At 37.3% G+C, this 22,235-nt stretch overlaps 1 pseudogene; it reads left to right on the forward strand.

Moving 5' to 3' along the window:
• The first annotated feature begins 19,103 nt into the window (after positions 1–19,103).
• Positions 19,104–19,959, forward strand: LOC107527012 (T cell receptor alpha variable 9-1 pseudogene; annotated as a pseudogene).
• Positions 19,960–22,235: the final 2,276 nt, after the last annotated feature.

The raw sequence follows: 22,235 nt of genomic DNA on the forward strand, positions 1-22,235 counted from the left end.
CACAGGCAGGGCTGCACCTGTGCAGTATCCCCCTGGGGGTGGGAGTGGAGCTCAGGAGGAAGCCCAAAAGTAGTGCTTGTCAAAATGTTTATTTTATTATTTTCCAAAGGTATTAGCAAATCCACATATTATTTTACTATTTAAAATTTTTAAATTTTATTTATTTTTTAAATAAGTATTCCATTTACATGGTCTGAAATTCAAAAAGTACAAAAGGGAATACAGTGCAGTGTCTTCATCCCACCATCTCACCAGCTTATCCCTGAGCTGCTCAATTATACGAAACAAGGCAATCTGTGGTAGTTATACTACTGTTGCTTAGCTCACTGGTGCATGTGTACACACACACACACATACACTATGCACACACACACTACACACCCTTACATGCACACTGCACACAGTTAATGTGGACAACTTGCTTCTCACTTTTGAAAAATTTAGCCTAAGTGTCAGGTTATTATTTATTGTCACACAAAATTTCAACATTTCTTTGGCCATTTAAGCATCTAGGAGATGGTTTCCAAGTCTCTTCTGAGTTTAGACCTCTCTGTTGTCCCTCTTTCTATTTTCTTTTGTCCCATTCCCCTGTTGTGGATGGCATGGCAAGGAGAATGGAGATGACAGTAGAAGAGAGGGTGGGGAGAAGTGTTTTGTTTCTGATTGGTGTGATAGACCATTTTTTTCAGTAACTGAATCAGAAACAGAGATTGTAGGTCATTGTCACTTTTCAAAGTTGAGTCCTTTGTGGGGGGAGTGTGTGCAAAGGAAGGCGGGAATAATGGTTAAGTTTCTGGGAATTTTACTAGTGAAACTGTGGCTTTATCAGGATGGTGAGGGTATTCTTTTTTTTTTTTTGTGGGGAATTGTCTCTGATTTTGGCAGCAGGGAAAGCAATATTTGATGATATTTTCTATTTGATGATATATGTTCACTTCTTGTTCTTTATATGGGTCAATGAGACAAAAGCACTAGAGCATGGGATGGAAGAGTGTTTTTATGGAGCTGATTGTAAAGTTTGGTGGGGGAGTAATATTAGGGAAAATCAAATAATTATAGAGCATTGGTGCATATTCTGCTCCCCCTTAATCGCTTATATTTATCGTGAAAGGCAATATTTTTGTAAACTCAGATGTGTCAGGGCCCAGGGCAGGCTGCCTCAAGATACCCTACAATCACTCTGGCTGGTTTGGCTCAGTGGTCTGTCCTTGACCAAAGGGTCAGGGTTCGATTTCTGGTCAAGGGCACATGCCTCAGTTGCAAGCTCGATCCCTGGTTCCGGTGTGTGCAGGAGGCAACCAGTCGATATATGTCTCTTACATCGGTGCTTCTCTCTGTCCCCCTCCTCCTTCCCTTCCACTCTCTCGAAAAATCAATGGAAAAATATCCTCGGGTGAGGATTAAAAAAAAGATATCCCACGGTGGAATATTGATTATTTGGAATTAAAATCACTTGAGAAGCAGCAAGAACTGGAGGAGCTCTCTGACTCTTCTCTGTTCCTTTAAGAGCAAGAAATACATCTCAGTGACAGGCGTCCTCCCCACTCCTGAGGGCTGACAAACTTCTCACAAGGGTTATAAAATCCAGGGTTGAAAGTGTATATAAACAAACCTTGTAACAAATGTCTACTAATTTACTACCCAAGCCTAAGCTTTTATGTTCCTCACTAATGAATCTCCAAACCTGCTTAGATTCCTAATGAGTACTGGCTTTCTTTGTCTTGTCAATTTCTCACAAAAATTTATTGTTTCTATGTCTAAAAAGTATCAAAAGGTGCCTAGTTTGATCACTTCTTTGAGCCTCATTTAATGATCTGAGCATCATATTGTGATTCTCCTATATGAACGTATTAAGTTTTTTTCTCTCCTGTTAATCTTTTCTTGTGTTAATTTTATTATTTTACAACTAGTTCAGCCATAAGAATTAAAGAAGGGTAAAGTGGGGGGATTCTCTTCTGCTCCCCCACAGATGTTATCCTTTAAACAGTTTTTAAAATGTGACAGCCAATCATAGTAATGCAAAAACAGCGAAGCAAGGAATGGACTCAACTAAGAAAGAATTGGAATGAAACAAAGAAGGACTTCTAAATTAATGGGGAAGGCCAGGATTATTGCTCAAATGTTCTTGTATCAATTGCTTGGGTCAGAGTTCGCAGACTCTCCCCTAAAGCATCCCCCCAAAGCAGGGAGAATGAACACGAAACCTCCTGATGAGGGCACAGTAGTCCACAGTAGTCCCTCTAAGAATGAACAGTCTCATGTTTACTTAAGACAGATTGAGGGATCATTTTTATTTTACTGCGTAGCATATCCATATTAAGTTTAACGCAACATAATCTTTCAAATGATTCACCAGTTGGTTCATTCTCTAATTTTCCAGTAATTATAGTGCTCCCAGGTGATTCATTAGAATTATTTCATGTTTTGTCTTGAGGGCAAGAGTACTCTAATTTGAGAAGCACAAACTTGAATATTTGAAAAAAAGTGTTGCAAAATCACCAGGTAATCAATAAATATAGACTGAATAAAGAAATGAAGTACCTTACATGACGAAATAAATTTCAGAGAGATTGCAGTTATTAAATCACAAAGTTATTAGTAAAAAATATAAATGTATGTTAACTGGGTAACTAAAAGGGGAGTAACTTTGTAAACTTAAAAACAGTGGAAGAAATCAAAGGAAAAATAGATTTGATTACATAAATATTAAAAGCTAATTTATTTTATGAAAAAAAAAAAAATGACCAAAATTACATTCAAACTGCAGTTTACTATCAATTTGATGTTAATTTGATGACAGATTAATAATTTTAATAAATTTTTGTATATGCATAAAAAGAAAAACATTAATATACAAATAGGTAAATATACAAAGATATGAGGCAATTTACCCAGAAAAAAAAATAACATGGCTCACAAACATGTGGAAAATGTTTAAACTTACTGGTAGTCATAAAAATGCAAACAACTTAAAAAACCTTATTAAAGAATTATAGGAATAATTTAATAACAATTAAAAAAGAGAACTTGGACAAGATGCAACAAAATAGATACTCTATGGAAGAGTAAATTTGTAAGCTATTTTGGAAAATAATTAAAAAACATGACAGTAATCTAAAAACATTAATTTTCTTTGCTGTAATTTTCTCTAGGGAATCTGTCCTCTGGGAAGCCCTCAATGCATAAAAAATAATTTGAAAAGTTATATTTGAAAAGTTATTTATATAAAAATCAACATTTCTAATCTTAAAGGGAAAGACTAAATAACCCAAATGGAATATTATATAGCAAATTAATGGTATTTATAAAGAGAACCTATAATAATTAATTGAAAAGAATAAAGATATTAACTGGTATGATTGCTCCTTAGTGAAAATATGAATTGTGTAAAGGTTGGAAAGTAATACACCAAGATATTGATAATGGAGGGGGCAGAATATGTCACCCCAGAATGTCCAGCTTTGACGTGTGGATTATTTTGAACTGAAGACAACCAGCGCCCAGGAGACTCAGAAAGAATTTTTTACCTCCCCTAACTTAAAAGAATTTAGATAGGGGGCCTGTACCAGAAAGAGAGCTATTACCAGAGGCAACTCTATATATCAGAGAAACTTATTTGCATGGCAAAATTTGCTTACCAAACATATATGGTAAATTATTTTCCTATGAATTATTTTCCCTCCTTTTGAAGCCCCAGATCCCTACCCCCTTCTCCTTAGCTCAGATTGGTGTATGAGTTACAATTACCTGATTGCCAGGGAATCTCATATTTTTATGGGGATTCCATACATACAGAATTTTGTTTTTCTCCTGTTAATCTGTCTTACATCAATTTAATTATTAGGCCAGCCAAGGAACCTAGAAGGGAAGAAGGGAATTTTTTTCTGCCCCTACAATAATGTATATCCTTGCTTGATAAGATAAGTGGTGATTTTTCTCTCTTTATACTATTTTCTATATTTTCCAAAATATGAATTTTATTTGATTTAAAGTCTCTCCAATCCACAATTTTCTCTAAATTATCTAAAATTCTTCCTAACTCTGAGGTTCAGTGACCCTGGTTTAGTCACCTGTACATCACAATGAGAAGACAGCAATGATCGCCTAACTGGTGCAGTTTCCATTGTATTCTTTTTCTTATATTGATAGCTCACACTCTTGAGTCTGAACTGTGTATGATATACATACAAAACATTTTATATACAGTAGTCCATACATTCCTCTTAATAGCATCCTGATGGTATCCCTATGTTACAGACAAGGAAATTGGTACTTGAAGACATTAAGTAGTTTGCTCAAGCTCAGTGAGAGAGATTAAATGGAAGAGCTGGGTTTCAAAATCAGATCAGTTGGAGGCAGAAACACAACCTCTTAAAACTTACTCCAGCCCCGGCTAGTGTGGCTCAGTTGTTTGGAGCATTTCCCCTGTACACTGAAAGGTCATGGGTTTGATTCCTGGTCAGGGCACATACCCAGGTTGAGGGTTTGATCCCTGGTTGGGGTGTGTATGGGAGGCAACTAATCAATGTTTCTCTCTCACATTGATGTTTTTTTTCCCTCTCTCTCTCAAAAAGAAAAAAATCAGTAAAAACATATTCTTGGGCGAGGATTAAAAAAAGAAATTACTCCACAATGTCTACCAACCTATCTCCCCAAATTACTCTTATGGACAAGCAGCCAGATTAAATGTATAAAGTTCTGTTTTCACAATATTACTCACTTGCTCAAAAACCTCAGTAGTTTTTTACTAATAAATAACCTGCAAATTCAGGCATTCAAAATCTGCTTTCTAGACCCAAACTCTCCTTCCAGCTTTATTTCTCATTCTACTTTAGCCCATTCTCTTCTTTCTCTCTTCCATACATTCATGTATGTCCATAGATGACTGTCCATGTAGCCACCCACCTATTATTTAGGTCAGAGAATGACCTAAATATATTTGAGGAGATAACTACAATACATCCATCTTGGCATTTACAAAATAGAAGAGAAAGAAATTCTGATATAAGCAATCAGAGAACTGTTGTATTTTAAATAGAATTTACAGGGCATCTCAGAGAGCATTCTGTATGAAGTGGGAAACTTCACTGACTTAAGTCCTTGCTGGATTTAAACAGAATATTTACTGTGCTAGCCCAACAAGATCAAGAAGAAAGACCTTTTGAAATATAATTTTCCTACCTGTGGGGAGGCTAATAGGGGTGCAGAGAGGAGGTTCACTCCTTGGATCTGAGAAAACTTCCTAGAATTCAGCCAGGTGTTCTTTTGTGCTTTACATTAGCTAGAGCTCATGACATCCTCAGACAACTGTTGTGAGAACAACAAAATAGTTTGGACATTGGCATGGAGAACTTGGAATACTTGATCATTTGTCCTATATCAAATCTTAATACTGCCAATTCTGTTTCATGTACTACTGAGACTCAACAGGCATTCTTCTACAATTGCTACTTAAAACATAACCTGAGAACCAGCAACACAAACATCACCTGTAAGCTTGCTAGAAATGTAGACTATCCAGCCCCACCCACACCTAATGAAATAGAATCTGCTTTTTAGCAAAATCCCTAAGTGATTCGTCTGCACAGTAAGTCTGAGAAACACTGTTCTACAGCATATTCCATTACTGTATTATAAAAACCTTCTGAACACGGCAGTGTTTCCTATCTCTTCAGATCCTTCCTCAGATTTAAAACAAAGTTCACTCTGAAGCGTGTAAAAGACTGAACAGACTTGTCACTGATTGGGTGGGTAGGGTACAGAGACTCCTCGGATAGAGGAATAACCCTGGTAATACCCACCAAACTAAAGAGAATGGCTTTTTGACTGAGGGACTGAGTCCATATTTCAGGTCCCAGTTGGGGAGAAGAATGAAGCTGTTTCTGGGAGTTATTTTGGTTATTTTGTGGCTTTCAGTGGACTGTGAGTTGGAGGCTTCCTGTTGATGACAAGAAAGAACTCTGGGGACAAAGCCCACCAAATGGAGGGGAAAGGGCCAGGATCCATTCTGCTGCATCTTTGGTTATATCTGGGGTTGTGGGAAGAAAAAACAAAAGACTCTTAAGAGTGTCAGTGTAATGACTAAACCCTCTTTTTCTGGCATTGTGTTTCTACCTAGGGTTAAACAGCCAAAAACTGGACCAGAATTCTCAGCCCCTGAGCATCCAGAAAAGGCTGTTCTGACCTGTAGCTATGCAAATTATTCTCCAGTGTTCTTCCAGTGGTACCGACAAGATCCGGAAAGAGGCTTCATCTTGCTACTAATACGTGAAAACGAGCGAATGAAATAGGGAGACTGAAGGCCACCTTTGACACCACCATCAAACAGAGCTCCTTTTATATCACAGCTTCCCAGCCTGCAGACTCAGCCACCTACCTCTGTGCTGCAGACACCCAGCAGGGCTTTGCCGTGCGCTTCCGGCACCCACACACTGCTAGCCATTCACAGTCCACAGAGCTGCTGGCTGTGCTGTCCCCCAAAACTTACAATAGCTCCTGGCAAAACAAAGTGGTGGTTAATGTATTTGAAAGCGATAAAGATGCAAGACAGCACTGGACTGACCTGGAGTGGGGGTCCATCTAACAGTCGCAGTATTCCTGAGACTGACTGTATCACTTTGAGCAACTGGTGAGATTTGCAGGTCTCAGTTTCCTCATCTAAAAATGATGGGCTTATACATGTGATTCTCAAGCTTTTGTCACCTCTGAAATTCAGAGTATAATTTTTTTTCAAAAATAAACACAGCCCTGGCCAGGTGGCTCAGTTGGTTGGAGTGTCTTCCAGTACACCAAAAGGTTGTGACATATACCTAGGTCGCGGGCTTGATCTCCGGTTGGGGTGCAAAATGCCTTGAAAAATGCCCGAGAGTAAGGAAAGAAGATTTGCTTTGTTTATTATTATTATTTTATAAGACAGTTAATTCTGTCCAGCTTTTGTGACTAGGTCAGAACAGCATGAGAAATATAAACTTAAACACTTGGCTCTAAAACATTAACAAATATATTTCTCGAAATAAAAAAATAACCTAAAAACTTTTGAGATCCTTATAAATTGAGCACCAAATAATGATGATAATAATGATGATGATAAGGATAGAATAAAAAATTGACCTGTATTTTTTGTTATCACTCATCTGTGAACAAATAAGCATGCTATATAGGCCAACATGCCATAAGTCATGAGCAACAGATAAATTTAGAGCCTCTGTTTACTGTGTGTGCGGTGTCAGTTGAATGTGTCTACACATAACTTTTTAAAAGAGGGAACTTACGCCTTCTTATGATAGGCATGGGTTCTGAGTTGAGAATTTTTTTTTTACCCCCACACTGCCATTTCTATTGGATAGAGGCAGAATATGCTATCCTCAAATATGTCTCTTTGACACAAGGATTATTTTGAGCTGATTATTTTTAAGAAACAGAAGACACAGAAGCTCTGAAAACTGAGTAGAAGTTAGCTTTTTGTAGGAGACATTTACGTTTACAAGAGTTACCTTCATTTGTCAGTGTACCGGAAAGAGGAGCGCGACTAAGTCTCTAGAAACAATTATAAACAGTTATTAACGATTATGTTAAATCTGCATAACATGCCCTTGTTTATTGTGCTTTGCCTGAAAACCTCCCATAACTGACTCCAATATCTTTTTTTTTTGTCTTGAGATGAAGATGGTGCTTAAGGTGATAACTTGGGCGATTTCCAGGAGTTATTGATTTTCTTGGGTCTCTCCCATGTATACAGGACGTATACATGTTATTAAACTTCTGTTTGTTTTTCTCTTGTCAATAAATCTTTTATTATGGAGGTCTCAGCCAGGAAACTGGAAGGCAGAGGGAAAATTATTTTTCTTCCTCCCCACTCATTTGCCTTGAAATTGATCTGGTGTGATGGTTACTCTTTCAGCTGAAGAGGGTGGGAAGTAAAAGCTCCCGCTTTCAGAAGTATACCTTGCTATTTGGCTATAATCCAATACTACCCTCATTTTACAAGACCTGACTTTCACCCATATAACACTGTTGGGTGTTTATCTCTGTTAGATTTGATTATCAAATTGCTCCCATGTCTTATTCCTCTCAGAAGTTTTTCTTAGCTCTGATCTGCTGGCGGCACTCCTAGGATTCCAGGTTAACGCAGATATATTTTTACTATGTACTTAATTCTTTCAAAAATTACTTATGTTTTTATTGTACAATGACTTCATCAGTCTACTGTTTTGTCTATACATATTCTATTCTAGTCTATCACTGTTATCTTGATAATGTGGTACCCAGAATTGGGTATAACATTTCAGTCGTTCTAAGCAGATACAATGGGATTTTACTGTTTTTAATCTGAGTATTATATTATTGTTGTTGGTCAAAAGCCACTGCATCTTCATAATTCTGCTTGAATTAGACAAAGACAATCTTACTTCATTTTTATAAATGAAGGCTTATGTTCTATTCTGTTTTTTTTATACATCTGATTTCATTTTTAATTTCACCAGCCAAGGCAATTGCCTTCACATCCTACAACACCTTTCTATTAATCTAATGCTTACTGCCAGCAGGGCCATCCAAAGCTCAGCCTAGTGAGGTTGATTTGTTTCTCTCTGCTTAAAGAATGGCTCCATCACTTTTACATAAAGTGTTATGTACTCCAAAGTCTGATAGACTTACTGTATAATCAGTTTCTCTGTAAAGTAAATTACTTCTCTATTTTACAGGCCCCATTTTTCATTAAGGGGAGGATTAATAAAACCTACAGAGAGTGATATATATTTGGTAAGAAAGAAACATCTTCAGTGGAACTTTTGAAACATCTCTAAATAGAAAGAAAAGTTTAATTTTCTGTGGAAAATCTGGATATTAGGTCCTGTATCTGGCCTCCAGGGGGTGATGTTGCACAAACTAGAGATTCCTGTTTCCCTGAAGATCAGCACCTTCCCCTCAGCTCCTCCTCCCTGCAGCTAGCTTATAGAAGCACCCTCCCTGAGTTCTTTGAAGACAGAGACAAGTGAGGAGAATCAGAGATCAGAAACCACTCAGATAATCTAGCATTTTTTGTATTTTCACCTAAACAAGGGACTTATCTAGCCTAACCTTACTTACATCTCCCATTTCCAAGAGTGGAATTCCACAGTTGCTTTTCTGCATGCTGAAGGGAGATCTTCCAGAAAGAAGCCCGGAGCATTTCCATTCCTCAGACATGCTTCTGTCACTCATCCCAGTACTGCTTTTTATTCTGAGTGAGTAATAGTCTATTATGGTCCCTAGTTCCACAAAATAACTGTTTTCTTTTTTAAACTTTAGCAGAAGTACTTTTCATAGAGAAATCTGCACTGCTTTCACTGATGTAACATTTTTTTGCAGGAGCCAGAGCCCAGTCAGTGACCCAACCTACCAGCCACATCAGTGTTTCTGAAGGAGCCTTCCTGGAGCTGAGGTGCAAGTATTCATATACTGGAGTTACTTATCTCTATTGGTATGTCCAATACCCCAGCCAAGGTCTCCAGCTTCTACTCAAGTACATTTCAGGGAACACCTTGGTTAAAGGCATCAAGGATTTTGAAGCTGAACTTAGGAAGAACGAGTCGTCCTTCAATCTGAGGAAACACTTTGCTCATTGGAGTGACTCAGCTGTGTACTTCTGTGCTGTGAGTGCCACAGTGCTGGGAACTGCATGAGGAGCTGAACACAAACTCTGTGAGACACTAGGGAAGATAACTGCATCTGAAAGAATTTGGATTCTGACATAGTAGAAGCCATAGTGTTCTTATTACTCACTGTAAAGGTGCTCAGGGACTTGCTGAGCCAGTGTGAGGCAGATATACTTTAGTGATTGGATATGAGAGTTGGGACATGGCACAGGAGAGTTTTACTTTTCATTCATCATTTTATCTTTCAATAATTCAAAACAACAGTGAACTCCTTTGGATGACTTCCTTCCTTCTTACAAACTTACTACCTTCCCAACTTGGTAATTTGAAGATCGCTTTCCTGGAATCTTTCTTCCTGGCTCCACTCTATGCTGGTCATTTTCCTTCATTTTTAGGTGCCTCCTCTGGGAAGGAGGAAATTATTAGGATGGTGAGTAGCTTAGAATATGGCATGCTCATGCAGATGTTAGTAAGTTATTAGATGTATCGCAGAGGAAATGTGAATTACTCAAAATGTTTAGTATTTCTTCAAGGGCTATTAAATACAGAGGAAATGCTACAAGTAGGTGTCCAATTCCATTTGTTTTAAAGTAAAGTTTGCTTTATTTTTCCCAATTATAACCATCAAATCCTACTTTTTGATATCTGAAATTCTGTAAATTCATACCAGAAATCTTCAGAATTGGTGGCATAGTAACTTTTGCTAATTTCTCACAAATGCCATTATTTCTTTTGTACTCTTATTCTATTTTCATTTAACTTCACTGTTGGAATATCAGAAGTTGTTTCTCATCTGTTTGGCATTGTAATTACAAGGCATAAACTCTAGCAAAGTCTGGCCTTTGAAAATATAGTGATTAAGAATCTCAGTAGGAATTAAAAGGTCAAGGGCATGTGACCAATGTATGACTCCCTTGGCTAGAATGAAAAAACTCTATGACAAGAATTTGTATCCTTAAGTACCTGAAGCCTTGGAAGTTAATGACTTCAAAGGAGAATAAAGGGAAGTGGAGGAAGGTTGGGTTTTTTAGTTGTGTACTTCCTGATGCTGTGGTAGATAAGAGATTAAGATTATAGAAATTCAAAGATATAGAGAATAGTAATAGTGGATTGTGTTCAGTAATTTACCTCAGCCAAAGGGGACAGCAGTAAGAATCAGCATTATTTTTCAAGTCATATTGTTAAGGGTCCTTCGTTATATGTCTTCAAAAGCTTTTTGAAAATGGAAGTGACATAAATTTATTCATAACAATATCTGCTTATTTAATCTGTTTTGCTTTGAGAGACTGATTATATTTATGAGACTTGTGGTCACCAGCTGAATTCCATAACCCCAAATGACCACAATTGGGCTTTTTCTCAGTATGTATCAGAAGAAGAAATGCCAATTTCTTTTTTGGTTATTATTTTTTTCATTTTAAATCATTTTTATATTTCAGTTACAGTTAACATATATTATTATATTAGTTTCAGGTGTACACCCTAGTGATTAGACATTATATAACTTACCAAGTGATCATCCTGATAAATCTAGCACCAATCTAACACAATACATAATTAGAATATTATTGACTATATTCCCTATGCTGTACTTTACATCCATATGGCTATTCTGTAACAACCAATTTGTACTTCTTAACTCTTTACCCTTTTCACCCATACCCACAACCCCCTCTGCCATCAGGCAAACACCAAAATATTCTCTGTATCTATCAGTTTGTTTTTGTTCGGTTTGTTCACTTATTGTTTTTTTAGATTCAATTGTTGATATATATATGTACTTATTGCCATTTTATTGTTCATATTTTCTATCTCTTTTTTTCTTCTTAAAGAAGACCCTTTAACATTTCATATAATACTGTTTTGGTGGTGGTGATCTCCTTTAGTTTTTTCATGTCTGGGAAGCTCTTTATCTGACCTTCTATTCTTAATGATAGTTTTGCTGGGTAGAGTAATCTTGGTTGTAGGTCCTTGTTTTTCATCACTTTGAATATTTCTTGCCACTCCCTTCTGGCCTGCAAAGTTTCTGTTGAGAAATCATCTGACAGTCTTATGGGAGCTCCCTTGTAAGCAACTAACTACTTTTCTCTTGCTGCTTTTACGATTCTCTCTTTGTCTTTAAACTTTTGCATTTTAATTATGCTGTGTCTTGGTGTGAGCTTCTTTGGGTTCATCTTGTTTGGGACTCTTTCTGTTTCTTGGACTTGTATCTCTATTTCCTTCACCAGGTTAGGGAAGTTTTCTGTATTTACTTTTTCAAATAGGTTTTCAATTTCTTGCTTTCTCTCTTTCCATTCTGGCATCTTTCTGATGGAAATGTTAGAATGCTTGAAGTTGTCCCAGAGGCTTCTTGAACTATTCTCATTCTGTTGAATTTTTTTTTTCTGTTGTGATTGGATGTTTTTTGCTTCCTTATATTCCAAATTACTTATTTGATTCTTGGCTTCATCTATTCTACTGTTGTAAATTTTTCTTCATTTCAGTTAGTGTATCTTTCATTTCTGACTGGTCCTTTTTTTTTTTTTTTTCTGTTGATGTTCACTAAGTTCATTTAGCATTCTTATAACCAGTGTTTTGAACTCAGCATGTATGTAGATTACATGTCTCCATTTTGGTTAAATTTTCTTCTGGAGTTTTTTTCTGTTCTTTCATTTGGGACAAGTTTCTTTCTCTCCTCATTTTGGCAGTCTCCCTGTGTTTGTTTCTATGTATAAGATGGAGCTGTTATATCTCCCAATCTTGGTAGAGTGGCCTAATGTAGTAGGTGTTCTGTAGGGTCCAGTGGCACAGCCTCCTTAATCACCCAAGCTGGGCACTCAAGATACACTCGTTGTGTGGGCTGTGTGTGCCCTCCTCTTGTAGTTGAGCCTCAATTGCTGTTGGCACGTCAATGGGAGGGATTTACCTCCAGGCTGATCAGCTGCAAGGGCTGGCTGCCACCACCGAACTCCGACCACCATGGAGGATCAGCTGTGCAGGGGCACATCCCACAGAACAGGACTTACTTCAGTGGGGCTTTGATCCCTGCTGAGTCCACCCCTTGAGTGTTTCGTTTGTGGAGGTGGTTAGATGGTGATGATTTGATGTGATCTGAAGCTGTCCCCTGGGTGTGCTGGCTATAGGGACTACAGGGAGTTGCAAGCCAAGGTCAGCTGCTGCCTGTATTTTGCCTGGGGCCATTTGGCATGATCTACAAAGCTATCTGGAGATGGCTGCTACTTGTGCTGGGCTTGGAGGTGCCCAGGCAGGCCAAACTGCAAACCAAGGTTGGCTGCTGCTAGTGCCAAACCTGGGGCAATTTAATGAGAGGTATGGGGCACAGTGAGCTATAATGTTGCATGTTTCAGAGATTTAAGGCAAATATGAAGCATGAGCCAAGACAGGCCATTCATATGAAAAAGCACTGGAAACACCTTAGGTGGGCCTGAAAGTTGGGTGAGGTGAGGCTTCAGGGACTCACCAATGTGAGCCAGGTTGGTAGAGCCCCAGGTATGTAGGGGTAGGGGGCATATCAGAAAAGGAACAATGGCCTCTGCCAGCTCTTCTGTCTGGGAAAAAGCTGCCCTGCAGTTCTCACCCTGATGGAGGACATTCAGTTCCTCTTTGTATGCCTCTTGTGCCTTTAAAGCTGCTGTTCCAGCTCTGGAGCTCAGAAGAAGTGAATCTGAGTAAGTCCATGCACAGGCCCTTTAAGATGAATAGCCTGGGATGCCAGCAGCCCTCAGTCTCAACCTCAATCCCTGCTGATTTTTACAGCCAGAAGTTATGAAAACTTCTCATCCTGGAACTGGGCCCTTGGGCTGTTAGGCTTGGTGTGGAGTTGGGACCCTTCTCTCCTCAGAGTGTACCCTTGTAGCTGAGATAGACCTTCTGATTTTTCTCTGCCACATGTGGGTGTGGGATCAGCCCTTCTGGTCCCTGCCCCTTCTACCCATTTTGATGTGGCTTCTTCTTTAATTTGCTAGTTGTAGGACTTCCATTTGGCTAGATTTCAAGCAGTTCTGAATGATGGTTGTTCTGCAGTTTAGTTGTAATTTTGATGTGGTTGTGGGAGGAGATGAGTACCGAGTTTATCTACACTGCCATCTTGACTGGAAGTTTGCCAATTTCTTTCAATTCCAAACTGAAGCTGACTACTAAGGACATATAACTTCTGGCATCAAGGGCCTCAAGTACCTGGGAAAAATTTCCATTCTTGACACCAATAACCTTGCCTGAAATATCAAAGTGTGTTTCATTTACATAATTATTTTATCATTGTGAAAAACTTCACACAATACATAAATATATTAAGGAGAAAATGAAACCCCCAATTATTTTTGCTATATGAAAAAATTGTAACATAGTTTTAAAATATTATATTATCTATATCTTTTATATTAATAGATATAGTTGTACCCAAATATAAAGTTTCAACTTTTAAAAAATAAAACATTTTTCTTTTTCTTCTCAGTCTCTCTCTTTTACAAACTTTGTTTCTCAAGTCCATGTTTTTGTATTGCTGATACATATGTTTAATGCTAAACAATGTGTAGCGATGTATTTTTAAAATTTACATGAATGATATTCCACTGTATGTGCAACTGTAAAACTTGGGTTTTTCATTAAAAATATTTTTGAGAAATAGAAAAATGTATGCATATGGATATATTCATTACTTTAACAGCTATGTAGCATCCAATCTTATAATATATTATATATCCCTTTTTGATGGACCTTTGTATCATGCAACATCATCAGTGATGGTCTTAAGCTCAACTGAACCATCATTTACAAAGCTCAATAGGCACATAACTTTTGGCTTCCTTCAGGGCAGGCGTGTTTTTAAGGGGACTCCTTTCCACTGTCTACATAGGAGTTCAAGGACTATTTTATTTGCAATTTCCCCTCCCCTTCTCCCACATCAAGTGCTCAGGTGTGAAGAAATAAGACCAGACAGCCCATTCAGACTTAGAAGCCCGGTGTTCCAAAAGGAACCAATATCTTCTACAACAGTTATAAAATCATTGCCCCAGAGCTATGGCTTCCTACCAAGTAGTCACAATTCATTTACAGTCTAGATGTAATTTACCAATAAGAGACCATTTAACCATAGCAATGTTATCTGTAATACATCTGACATTCCATATTTACCAGATTTCCAGATGAACAAAGGTAGGAAGTTAACCTATTTTTTTTCATATAGAACAAAGGGCCTTGTTAATCCTTTACTTAGGATTGTTTTGAAAATTTTATTATTATATAAATTCTACAAGGATTATAATTATGAATGTTTCCTTAGATACAGGTGCAGAATGTTCTATGTCATACACCTAGAAGTGGTACTGCTGTGTTATATGATTTACATTTTTTAAAACTTACTTGCTATTGCCAGTATTTCTCTCCAAAATGTTCTTACCAGTTTTCACCTCCTCAGCAGCATAAAAGAACTCTTATTTCCTCACATCCATGTACTTGATATTCCATGTATCACATCCCCTCTTCTCTACCTGTTTCTTGCATTTCTCAAATAAACTACTTGCACTCAAGCCCCTTTTTCAAGGTTGGTTCTGGTGAAACTCAAAACTAAGAGTTTGGGTACAGAGGTGGTCCTAACAAGCAAATAGAATGAAATTCTGGAATCAAATTATTCCTGGTCAGATTGCAATAACAATCCCAGTATTAAAGGTAAGTGGGATGGTGGTCACCACAGGTTGCAGCAACACTGTGACTAATTACTTGTGGTGAATCAGCATGGGATTCAGGTATAAACTGTTACAGTAGCTTATGTGATAACTTTAGCATTTGGAGGTATTGTGGTAATTTTATGTGCTGTGGTGTTGGATAGTAGTTGATAGCTTTCAGCAGGGAAGAGCAAGAACAAAATGGAACCAACCAACAGCATTGTGTTTGCTTTTTGGCACCTTTAACTAACAATGATCTTTAGAAGATGATGGCTACTGCTTTTTGTCTGCCTCTCAAATCTTGTGAAAATTCATTTCTGTACTCAGAACCATAAAGAGAAGGGGTTTATAGTTTCCTATGCAACCAAATTGGCAATAGAATAACCCAGTATAGAGAACTGAGAGCCACTATGAACAAAAAGAGAATCTTAACCTCCTGCATATCATGCTCTTTTAATCCATATATTCCTAATTTTTTTTTTATTACGTTCAGCAGGCATTACTGAGAAATCATTACAAATATCTAAGCAGATGGAATGATTATAGCTCCAGTTTTAGTGAGTGGGGGATTGTAATTATAAATAGGAGATCCTAGATAAGAAAAGTGAGGATAGGATCAGAAAGCATGAAATTCAGAATTTTCAAAAAGATGTATTAATTGTGAAATGGTAGTCACAGATACATATTATCAAGGTCTCACACTTCATCTCAGTGGCAAAGCAAATTTCTTGTGTGATTTATTTCACATGTTCAAAAGCATTTGTTGAGCAATCTACTAAGGGTTATGTGATACATCTTAGAGCTCACAATGAGGCAGTAATACAGGCATAACACTTTCAAATATTAACCCCTTATCAGAGCTGTTGTTTGCAAATATCTCTAATTTGGTTAGTTGCCTTTTTGTTCTGTTGTTGGTTTCTTTTGCTGTGCAGAAGATTTTTAGTTTAATATAGTCCCATTCATTTATTTTTGTCTTTACTACCCTTGCCTTTGGAGTCAAATTCATAAAATGTTCTCTGCAACCAAGGTCCATAAGCTTAGTACCTATGTTTTCTTTTATGTAATTTATTGTTTCAGATCTTACTTTTATTTAGGTCTTTGATCCATTTTGAATTAATTTTTGTATATGGGGACCAACTATCGTCTAGTTTCATTCTTTTGCATGTGGCTTCCAATTTTCCCAGCACTATTTATTGAAGAGGCTTTCTTTTCTCCATTGTGAGTTTTTGGCTCCTTTGTAAAAAATTATTTCCCCATATACATGTGATTTTATTTCTGGACTCTCAATTCTGTTCCATTGGCTTGCGTGTCTCTTTTTCTGCCAATGCAATGCTGTTTTGATTATTGTAGCTCAGTAGTATGATACTGCCAGCTTTTCTTTTTCTCAGGATTGCTTTGTTAGGGGTCTTTTGTGATTCAATACAAATCTGATAATATTTTGTTTTTTTCTTTAAAAAGGTCAGAGAAAGAGCTTCCCAGAAAAGAAAAAGCTAAAGTAGTTAATAAGAACCAAACCAGTATTGTATGAAATGCTAAAAGGGCTTTAAGAAGAAGAAAAAAGCCCGGCCGGGCGTGGTTCAGCGGTTGAGCTTCGACCTAGGATCCAGGCGATTGCGGTTCAATTCCTGGTCAGGGCACATGCCCGGGTTGCGGGCTCCATCCCCAGTTGGGGGCATGCAAGAGGCAGCTGATCAATGACTCTCTCATCATTGATGTTTCTATCTCTCTCTCCCTCTCCTTTCCTCTCTCTGAACTCAATAAAGATATATTTAAAAAAAATAAAAAAATATGAACAATAAAATGGCAATAAATACATATCTACCAACAATTGAATTTAAAAAACAAAATAAATGAACAATCAGAACAGAAACAGACTCATAGATACAGAGAACATTTTGATGGTTGCCAGATGGGAGGGGACTTGAGGGGGTAGGTGAAAAAAGTGAAGGGATTAAGAGGTACAAATTGGTTGTTGCAGAATAGTCATGGGAATGTAAAGTAGAGCATAGGGAGTATAGACAATAATATTCTAATAAGTATGTATGTGTCAGATGGGTATGAGATTTATCAGAATGATCACTTAGAAAGTTATATAATGTTTAATCACCAGGGTGGACACATGACACAAATATAATATTGTATGTCAACTGTAATTGAAAAATAAAAATGATTAAGAAAAACCTACTGCTACAATTCCTCATGACACTTATGTACTTTTGAGACTTTTGAGCTCGTGAGTGGATGATAGATACCTCAGAGGAATGGAGTGTTGCTATAACACAAGGGATAGGTTGACTTGAAAAAGTAAAGGATATCATGGATAGTGAAACCGTTCACTCTATTTCTACTTTGTCTTCAGGTAGAGAAGGTTAGAGGAATGGGCCCAAAACAACAACAAAACAAAAAAAACAAAACAACACAACAAAACAGGAAAAAAGGAGAAAGACACTGCCTGATCACAGAGATTTAACACGGGGTAGAGGGTAAAAGGAAGAGAGTGAAGTGATTATGAACCTAAACAAAATCTAGACCCAAATTTTCTATCCAAGTCTGAAGCTTGTTACTATCGACACCTTGATGCAGGACCATGTCATTGCCTTTTCTGAATTTGTGGAGAGTGAGTTTTCCAAGAGGTACCCTGAAAAAGACTTCCTTGTTCAAAGATACATGTTAGTAAAGCTTGACAGATAAAGGCATTTTCCCCCCTAAGTTTGTCTTGTGAACATTCAGCATTTTTTGTTATAAGTTGAATGGGCAAAATAGAGTAAGCAGTACTTGTTTTTGCTACTGTGACATCAGTACTACTGCAAGAAGAAAATGCCTTTTAAAATTTTGTGGAATTGGAGGCATTTTCCTATGCTGGCTCCTGAAGTGCTTCACTGAGACCTCAACTATCCTCTTAGTTCAAGGTTCTTGAAGGCTATTTGGTACATTTTTATAACAAGGACTACATGACAAACCACCTGAGATTTTTAATTTACCAGATTTTAATTCTGGAGATTATGATTTTGTAAAGTGGAGAGATCTCTAAATGTATACTTTTAAGTTGATCACTAACTAACTCATATAAAAAAGAAATGTCACCATTGCTATAAAATACTTCTGTAAATTAGCAGACATGTGTCTACCAATCCTAGAAGCTGAGATGGAGGCACATCCATATTATCTCATTTTTTTGAATTGTATTGGTCAGTTCGACTGACGGACATATGTAGAGAGCATACTTGAGGCAACGTTTCCATTAAAAGTTGAGTATTAGAACAGTTTGCCTGGTACACATCAGCCTATCAGATTATCTGAGAATCATTAAAATCCTAAGGGAGAAGAAAGTGATGCCTGATAATTTTATAGGGATTCAACAGCTTGAATTCAATGGTTCTTCAATGTTAAGAGTTACATATTTTTCACTTCTAAGTCAATATATATGTACTAGAGAATACCCTTTGTTCTTCGGAAAGTTTTTCATTAAATTTGTTTTTCTTTCAATTATATCTTAGCCATGTGGTATTTTAAGTAGCAAAAATTCCTCAACCAAAGACCATTTACATATTCATTCATTTATGCACTTAAGAAATATTTTTTGACCACTTGCTGCTAAGTGGCCAATATTGTTTATTTGTGGAAATAGTGGTGAAAAAATTTTCTCTGCCTTCCAAAATTATCTACTAATGATTAAACATGTGTTATTGATATAACTCTGATTTTGTTTTGAAAACTTTATGTAATACTTCTGTGAATCACGAGGAGGTTAAAAATGGCTAAATAAGGATAAGTAAAATTGAATTCTTATCAGAAATGTCAGGGTATGAAGCTTCCAAGTCAGGAAGTGTGCCGGGGAAAAAATAATTTTGTGAAAAATACTAAGTATTCTTTCGATTTACAAAGACCATCGGACAGTGAACAGGTGTCATTAAAAAATGCCAGAGGTGAAGGTATAAGACTGATTCTTGAAAGAAGAGGTTAACATGCCTACCAGTTTAGTAACTTGTCCACAAGGGGGTGTATTTTCCTAACACATGTATATTTCCTGCTTAAATTCTGAGCTCACATTCATCCTCTCACTCTGACCTTAATCTTTCCTCACAGTAAGAAGTAAAAACCCAAGGACACCAAAAGGTCTAAGAATGAACTCTTTTCCAGGATCAGCAATTGTGCTGTTGTTAATGTTTGGTAAGTAATATGCCACATAAATGTCAGTCTTTTGTTTCATTGTGTTGGATATGTTTAACCACAATTCTCTTAAATAGTAAAGCACCAGATCATGCCCACGGTAACAACATTGTTATAATTATTGTCATTTAAAAAAAAATTTTTTTTTTTTTTTAGGAAGAAGCAATGGAGACTCAGTGACTCAGACAAAAGGCCAAGTGACCCTCTCAGAAGGGGATTCCCTTACTGTGAAATGCTCTTTTGAAACTACATGGGATCCCACTCTTTTCTGGTATGTTCAGTATCCTGGAGAAGGTCCACAGCTCCTTCTAAAAGCCGTGAAGGCCAATGAGAAGAAAAACAACAAAGGATTTGAAGCCACATACAGCAAACAACCAAATACCTTCCACTTGGAGAAAGCCTCAGTCGAGGAGTCAGATTCGGCAATGTACTACTGTGTGATGAGTGACACAGTGACAGAAACTGCAGGGGGAGCTGAGCACAAACTCTGAGCAGCAAGGAGAAGCACGGATGCTCGGTGTCTGACTTTATGATCCACTCTAGCTTAGAGACCAAGATCTAGTCTACTATTGTTGTCACCCACCACTTACCCCAGGCATATTTGTTGATATGAAAATCATCCAAATCAACTCTAAGAACAGGAGAAGTAAACATGCCTCATATGAGGTTCCTTAATGGTGAGATTGAAAGCAATCTGGTCACCATAGTTTCTTAATCACAGTTGAAATTTGTGATTTTTCAAAGTTTGTAAGTCTTAAATAAATAAAATCATCTATGTGTTCATCTTTGCATAAAATTGTAGGTCCTGACTTCATCCCAAGTCATCCAGGGAAATATTGAATTTAGAGACTCACCTATAACAAATGAGGTAGCAAATGTCTCCCTGATAAACTGGGGTAAGAAGGGGTGATTTCTGTGGGAATGTCAGTCCAAGAAACAACAGTTCCTTAAAAGAAGAAAGAAATACAAGAAAGGAAAGAGGAGGTGGAGAGAGTGTTACATACAACCACTCATATGGAAAGAGAAGATGGAACATTTCTTACAGTTTCCTTTTGGGGAAATTACATGTCAGGCATAGGGTGGTGTTCTCCATACACATTAAAGTAAAACTGTTATATTCTCTGCAATTAGAATATTGCCTGCACCACAGTAAAATCTCTTCAAATATTTATTAAATTAATAAATGAGTAGGAAAACTTATTACTGCTACCACAAAAAGCTACCATTTTTCATTAAACAAATTTATTCAACAAAAAATTATTTGTGCCAGATCATAATCTGAGACAGTACAAAGAACAAACAAAATTTGCTGCCCTAATAGCTGCAATCCTAATACAGATCTTACTCCATGTTACCACTATTCTAGTCTAATGTACATTAGGCCATTTAATTCTCTCAAAAATATATATTTCCAGGCCCATTGTGACTACAAAGACAGTGAGGCACAAAAAGTTTAAGTCACTTATTCATGATCATATAGGTAGTTAGTAGCAGAGCCAGGACTCAAATGCAGGTTCTCAATGCACTTGTTTGTTTATTTATTTATTTATCAAAATATTACAGATGTCCTCTTTTCTCCCCAATGACTCCCCCCCCCCCCCACACACACTTATTCTGCTTCCCAGTCCCTCATTACACTATTTTGTTTGTGTCATTGGGTTATGCACATATGCATATAAATTCTTTGGTTAATCTCTTCCCTCTCCCACCTTCCCTCTGAGATTCGTCAGTCTGATCTATGTTTCCATGTCACTAAATCTATTTTGTTTATCAGTTTAAGTTCTTTAGATTCCATATATAAGTGAAATCATGTGATGTTTGTCTTTCTTTGCCTGGCTTATTTCACTTAGCATAATATTCTCCAGGTCCATCCATACTGTCCCAAAGGGTACGAGATCCTTCTTCTTTACAGCTGCATAGTATCCCATGGTGTAAATGTCCCACAGCTTTTTTATCTACTCATCTTCTGATGGGCACTTGGGCTGTTTCCAGGTCTTAGCTATTGTAAATTATGTGCTATAAACATAGGGATACGTATATGCTTTCTGATTAGTGTTTCAGGATTCTTGGGATATATTCTTGGAAGTGGGATCACTGGATCAAAGGACAGTTCCATTTTTAATTTTTTGAGGAACCTCCAAACTGTTTTCCACAATGGTTGCACCAGTTGGCATTCCCACCAGCAGTGTGCCAGGGTTTCCCTTTCTCCACATCCTCTCCAGCACTTGCCATTTGTTGATTTGTTGATGGCAGCCATTCTGACAGGTGTGAAGTGATACCTCATTGTGGTTTTAATTTGCATCTCTCTGATGAGTAGTGACATTGAGCATTTTCTCATGTGCCTCTTGGCCATCTGTATGTCCTCTTTGGAGAAGTGTCTATTCCGGTCCTATGCCCATTTAAAAATTGGATTGTTTGTCTTCCTCTTGTTGAGTTGTATGAGTTCTTTGTATACTTTGGAAATTAGCCCTTATCAGATACATCCTTGGTAAATATGTTCTTCCATACTGTGGGGTTCCTTTGTATTTTGAGGCTGATTTCTTTTGCTGTCAATGCACTTGTCTTAAGTATTAACCTAGAGAACTTGTATAACTGTATATACAAATCCCATTGCCAGTAGTAAGCAGGATTCTGAACCAGAAATTAATCATAAGTTTTGAGCAACTATAGATTTGATTCTAGGATGGTCTTGTTGGCTTTTCTCTTCACATACACAGCATGACTCAAGTTAAAAATGGAAGTGCCTTATGACCCAGTAATTCCACTT

Source organism: Miniopterus natalensis, chromosome 1, assembly GCF_054644295.1.
Source record: "Miniopterus natalensis isolate mMinNat1 chromosome 1, mMinNat1.hap1, whole genome shotgun sequence".
Taxonomy (NCBI): Eukaryota; Metazoa; Chordata; class Mammalia; order Chiroptera; family Miniopteridae; genus Miniopterus; species Miniopterus natalensis.